Below are 6,191 nucleotides of genomic sequence, written 5' to 3'. Positions count from 1 at the left end.
AGAGAAGATATTGACAAAGCTACGTATCTGAGAAGAGTCCCGTATCCAGAATACGTGAAGATCTCTAACAAGTCAATAACAAGACAAACAACCCAATTTAAAAATGAGCAGAGGACTTGCATAAATATTTTCTCAAAGATGATATACAAATGGCCCACAGGCATATTAAAAGATAAGGCTTAAACTGAAAGGCAACATAATAAAAAAAAAAAAAGGACAAAATGAACATCATGTGCCTCCAGATGGAAGAATGTGAGAAGGTTACTTAAGTGTGCATTCTCCCCTCAAAATCTGAAACGTCAGATAAGGCCAAATTGCAGGTCATCTCGGTGAAAGTTATACAGAATTTTTAATACTAGTCTCTTACAACTCTCTGGCAATGACTGTCTTGCTCTTTTATGCCCTTCAAAAATATCATTGTCATTCAAGATGAAGAGAAGGCTAACAAAAGATGTCAGAAGAAAGAAGACTAAACAGACTTGGCAACTAAATATAACGTGCAGTGCTGGTGTGGGTCCTGGGCTGGGAGAAACATGCTCTAAAGACCTCACTGGGGCACTTGGTGATCAGGAATAATATTCCATCAGTGACAAGTTTCCTGACTCAGATAACTGCACTGCGGTTACATAAAAGAACGTCCTTGTTCTTAGGAGATATATGTGGGAATATTTGGCTTCCCTGGTGGCTCAGATGGTAAAGAATCTGCCTGCCATGCAGGAGACCTGGGTTCCATCCTGGAGAAGGGAATGGCTACCCACTGCTGTATTCTCTCCTGGAGAATTCCATGGACAGAGGAGCATGATATCTGAAACCTACTTTTAAATAGATCAGGGAAACATTATATATTTATCTAGAAAAAGAGGGATGATGTGGCAAAATCGGGCAAAATGTTAATAACAAGTATGCATATGGGGGAAGGGTACGTGGGACTTTCGGTTCTGTTTTTGCCACTCTTCTGTGAGTTTGCATTTATTTAAAGAGAAAAAGTTAAAATAAGTTAATATATTATAAAAAAAAAAAAGTAAAAATATTCCCAGCCAGGAGGCCTGAGAACAGAGCAAACTTCCAACTGACTCTGACATCAGCAGAAAGTCCCTGAGGCCTGGGGTTTGCCCGGGAGAGAGGAGCATCACTTCCTGGAAGAAGGTGAGGAGGAGAAATCGTTTCTGAGCCCACAGGAGCTTCTAGAAGAATCCATGAGTCCAGAGGCTTCGCATTGTTCTTAGCCTTAGAGGTCAGGCATGGCTTTCCAAGCCTGCTTCTTCCTGCTCAGGTGATCAGAGTTACATTAATTCTAGCCAAGGTGCATGGGTCGAGCCCCTACTGTGTGCAGGAGCCACTGAGAGTGAGGAGGTGATCAGGGGAGGAGTGTGTGTGTGTGCGTGCAAGGTATGTGTGTGCACGAGTGTGTATGTGTGTGAGTGCAAGCTGTGTGTGTAAGGTATGTGTGTGTATGTGTGTGTGTGGTGTGTGTGCAGATGGTGTGTGTGTACGCATGTGTGTGTGAGGTGTGTGTGTGTGAGGTACGTGTGTGTGTGTGAGTATGTGTGTGTATGTGTGTGTGTGTAAGGTATGTGTGCATATGTGTGTGAGATGTATATGTGTGTGTGTGTTTGTGAGGGGTGTGTGTGAAGTACGTGTGTGTACATGTGTGTGTATGTGAGCTGTGTGTGTATGCATGTGTGTGAGGTGGGTGTGCATGCATGTGTGTATGTGAGGTGTGTGTGACATGTGTAAGGGGTGTGTGTGCGTGTGAGGTGGGTGTGTGTGAGGTGGGTGTGCATGTGTGTGTGTATATGAGGTGTGTGTGTGAGGTGTGTGTGTGTGAGGAGTGTGTTTGTGAGGTGGGTGTAGACACCCAGCAGAGCTTTGCAGCAATACTATGCATGGGTTATTACAAATTTGGGGGTGGGGTGGGAAGGCAACCTCATTCCCTGGAGGAAACCACTTCCTCAGGGGAGGATGGGGAAGGCTTCGCAGTGTTTACTCTGAGCCAGGGAGCTTGGAGGTATTTCACGTGTTAACTCCTCACCGCCCCAGGGGACAAGGCCCACCACTGTCCCCTATTTCCAGACGGGAGGCTGAGGGATCCGACCAAGGCCCCTCCACCGGGGGCAGCTGCCACCAAGACCCGAGGCTCTTAGTCAAAACCGAGGTGGCCTCCCTAGCGCGGGAAGACGCAGCTGGCCCCTTTTTCATCCCGTCCTGGGACTTAAGTTGAGTTGCCTGCAGGGAACAGCTCTGAGCAAACACCGAGGACCTCTTCTCACCTCGGGAGACAAGCCGACAGTTTTGCAATATGGTGAGTTTGTACACGGAAGGAGATACGGCCCATCCCCGCTTGGGCAGCGGGCTTATCTTGTCACGGTTTTATTGCTCGGTTATGAATAAACTGCTTACAATGATCTTTGTGAATTTCACACCAAATTAGAAAAAAAGAGACGGGTTCAGCCACTTGGCATTTTAGGAGTATGAAAAATATTCCCAGGCACTAGTTCCAGCTTTCGTGCCCTCCCAGGTGGCGCTAGGGGTAAGAACCTGACTGCCAGAGCAGGGCGTGCAAGAGACACAGGTTCGATCCCTGGTTGGGAAGTTTCCCTGGAGGAGGAAATGACAACCTACTCCAGTATTCTTGCCTGGAAAATTCCGAGGACAGAGGAGTCTGTCAGAATACAGTCCATGGGGCCACAAAGAGTCAGACACAACTGATCGATGGAGCACGCAAACACAAAATTTTTTTAAAAGTTGCTGTTAAACATATTTTGAGCATATTTTGAGCATCATTTGTGGAGTTGCCCTGCGTGCACTGCACCAGACCAAGGAAAAGCAAGTTTAAAGGGAGCCTCCTATTGTCTCCCACTGGAGGGTCATTTTTAAAGGCCAGAAGTCCTTTGGGAAATGCTCTTGGCCCCTGCTCTGGAGTTATAATTAAGAGTTACAACCACACAAGGAGCCTGCATCTCAGTTCTTTGTTGACACTGCAAAGGAACACAGTAGCTAAACAGGTTGAATCTACACCATTTTTTTTCCAGCACAAATAGCTACTTGTCCTTGGTCAGTGGGCAGGTGACAACACCTTCAAACTCTTTAAAAAGAATATGTTGAGTCTAGCAGCCAGTGAAGGCATCATGTACCCACTGGGTTTCTGGAGAGGGAAGGTCGTCTAGCCCAGTGATCACAAAGGCCTTCATCTAACACAGGTGTTCTCAGACTCAGGAACCCTGAAGAAACCACCAGTCCTGGGACTTCCTTCGTGGTCCAGTGGTTAAGGCTTCGCTCTCCCAAGGCAGGGGGCTGGAGTTTGATCCCTGATGGCGAAACTAGAACGCTTACGCTACAACTAAGAACCCGTGCAGTCAAAAAACAGCTACAAAATAAAACAACAACAACAAAACAAAACAAACCCCACCAATGCTGCCTGATCTCAGACCGTTTTGACCAGACCCTGTGGGTGGGCCCCTGGGACCTGTGTTCTCAACAAGCTCCTCCATAAACAGAAACTGGAGGATGGATTTGGGTCAGAAATGCCCAGAGCTGATGAAGTGAAGCAGTGTTGTTGTCTTCTATCACCTAAGTACCAGGAAAAACTCCAGGACACCACGAACAGGAGGCCGCCGTGGGGAGCAGCTGGGCCTCTCTGATCAGGGCCCACTTGTGCTCCCGGCGGTATCACCCCTAGAAAACCACCAACAGATGCTTGTATGCTACCCATCAGGGCTGGCTTCCCATTCCCAGGGAAACAAGAACACAGAATGGGAAATTAGTATCCTGGGACCAGAGGGTGAACTGTAACTGAGCCAAAAAAAGTTTTTGGAGGAGGGAGGCCATGGCTAGGCCAGTGAGTACCAACTGCGTTTTCCAAAGGTGGCCCCAGGTCCTCTCCCATCTCCCGTGTTCTTCTGTGGTGTGACCTCGCCAGTCTCCCATCGAGAAGGGGGAGGAGTCTCCTCCTTCCCCGGGGACCTTGGTTACCTGCGGCAGCAGGAATGCTGTGTGATTCCGAGGCTGTGTCCCAACAAGCCCAAGCCTCTGCCCAGTTCTCTTGGATAGTTCCTTCTCAGTTCTCTTGGCAAGTTCCTTCTCAGGAGAGTCCTGCTCGGATCCCAGCCGCCCCTGCAGGAAGCCCACGGCACCCACAGAAGTCACCTGCAGGGGCTCCATATGCATTTTCAGCTGAACCCACTCTCAGGTCAATCCCACCTCAGGTGCTAAGAGTAAAGAAGCATCCAGGTGACCCCAGCCCCACACCATTCAGGTCTTCCCTGCTGGGCCTTCAAACCATCCCCCGGTCCGCTTGTCGGAACTCTTGACCCACAGAATCCCTGAACATGATACGATGGTTCTTGTTTGATGTCATTACATGTGGGATACTCGTTACACAGCAAGGACCACTGAACATCAGGGCAAATCCAGCAGCAGCGGATGATTGGGTGATGGAGGCCTGGGGATGGGGACCCTCGATGAGACAAGGCCCTCCAGGCTCTGGCTAAGAGAGTGGGCTCTTGGGCTGTCTAGGGTTGAATCCAGCCTCTGCCCGTCACCAGCTCTGTGACCCCGAGAAATATACTTAACCTCTCTGGGGAGTGGAGAGAGTAATCGTCCCCATGTGAGCAGGTTGCTATGGGGATGAGACGTGCCGACGTGTGAACATCCTGGCTCCTGGGGATGCTGTAAGTGTTGGCAGGCATTTCCGATTTGCACGGAAATCAGCCCCAAACCTATCACAGGAGGATTTAGTTCTGATCTAGATGGCGCTTATCCTCGGAAAACAGTTCTATTTCTTTGTCACAGAGCCTGATGGGGGAAGAAAGACAGGTTACTTGGCTCTCACTGTCTGTGTGCTGGGGGCATGAGGCCTGGAGATTCTGTGTTCAGAGGAGGAGGAGGAACTGGTGGGGTCCCAGGGAAAAGCATGCAGTGGGAATTGGGAATAGAGTCAGGCAGGTGGAGAAACTGCAGAGAAAGAGAGCCAGGCCTGGGCCGGGGGACCGTGGTGTCTTAGTGATGCGTGTGTGTGCGGGCAGTGGGGGGCGGGGGTGGCCCAGGGAACAGTGGGAGAAGCCCCTGGGAGAGAGCCAAGTTTAGACAGTGAAGGGCCATGTAGGGGCACACGCCCGCCTTGTCTGGGTGCAGCCCAGAGTTGATGAGTAAAAGGGTTTTATATGAGACCTTCGCGGGAATCATGATGGAAAGTCTCTCTCTTCAGGGTCTCCGGCAGCAGGGTACCGAGACCAGGGAGGCCCTAGAACCATGCAGAGGCAGGACCCCCAAGCCTGTCCCCAAGAGCGTGGTACCCTCCCCATCCTCTGCCCTCTCTGGGAGAACCCTCCCTCTGAGATGGAAGGATTGAACCTGGTTCTCAGCACACGAATGAATATACACCAACACAGGACCCAGCTCCTGGGTTGATTTTTCTCTTGACCTTTCTCTACTTGGGTGAATGAGCTGGCTCCACTTTTCCTGGTCACCAAATAGTAACAATTCCCTTGCAGCCAGTTCTCCCTAATCACCTGCGGGGGTCTGACTGCACTGGATGCCAAGCCAACGTTATTCAGGCTTGCGAAATGCCATCCCTGGGGGGGGGCTGTTATAATAGTTTTAAGGACCTTGAAATTACTCTGATGAAAGTACTTATAATAAACTTATAATGAACTCCTATCATGCCTGCAAATCTGTGTGTACCATCTGCCTTTATTAAAGATGATGATTTGATGGTTTTTCCATAAAGGATCACAGACGCTGCTCTCAGGCTCACCAAAGAAGATTTATGTTATAATCACTCTGGGCTCCCAAACGGTTAAGCGCCATCGTGCCAGTAGTTGGCACATAGTGGGTACTTAATAAATGCTTGTGGGATGAGAGTGAATGAGTAATTGAATAAAAGGCACTGGCAGGGATGATGACCTAATTAAATCTTGCTAATTTAACGATCTCAGCCCAGAGCAGCTGTGACTTGGAATGCTACCCGTGCAAGGGGCAGGCTTGCTCAGTGCCTGGATTTTGCAAACGGGAGGGAAAAAACCCAGAGCAAGGGACAGAGGAATGCCACCTGCCCTCTCAGCCACTGCACCAGCCTGTCCAGGGGCATCTGCCACCTGGGCCCCACTCCGCATCCTTCTGCCAGGCTCCCCAGGGGGCTCCCGGGTCTCAAATGTGATAGTGGAATAAGCCATTCCCCTGGAAACAGTGCA

General features: G+C 49.7%; 1 long non-coding RNA gene across 2 annotated transcripts; it reads left to right on the top strand.

Annotated features, from left to right (window-relative positions):
• The first annotated feature begins 1,069 nt into the window (after positions 1-1,069).
• Positions 1,070-3,765, top strand: LOC104994072. Of its 2 annotated transcripts, none has more exons than XR_825908.1 (3): positions 1,070-1,146; positions 2,233-2,302; positions 3,201-3,765. It is a non-coding gene; the product is annotated as an uncharacterized LOC104994072 (long non-coding RNA). The 2 variants fall into 2 exon arrangements; XR_825907.1 differs by having other exon boundaries at positions 1,074-1,146; positions 2,041-2,302.
• The last annotated feature ends 2,426 nt before the right edge of the window (positions 3,766-6,191 follow it).

The sequence above is a fragment of the Bison bison genome, unplaced genomic scaffold (assembly GCF_000754665.1).
Source record: "Bison bison bison isolate TAMUID 2011002044 unplaced genomic scaffold, Bison_UMD1.0 scf7180017864250, whole genome shotgun sequence".
Lineage (NCBI taxonomy): Eukaryota > Metazoa > Chordata > Mammalia > Artiodactyla > Bovidae > Bison > Bison bison.
This window is presented reverse-complemented; position numbering and strand designations above follow the sequence as displayed.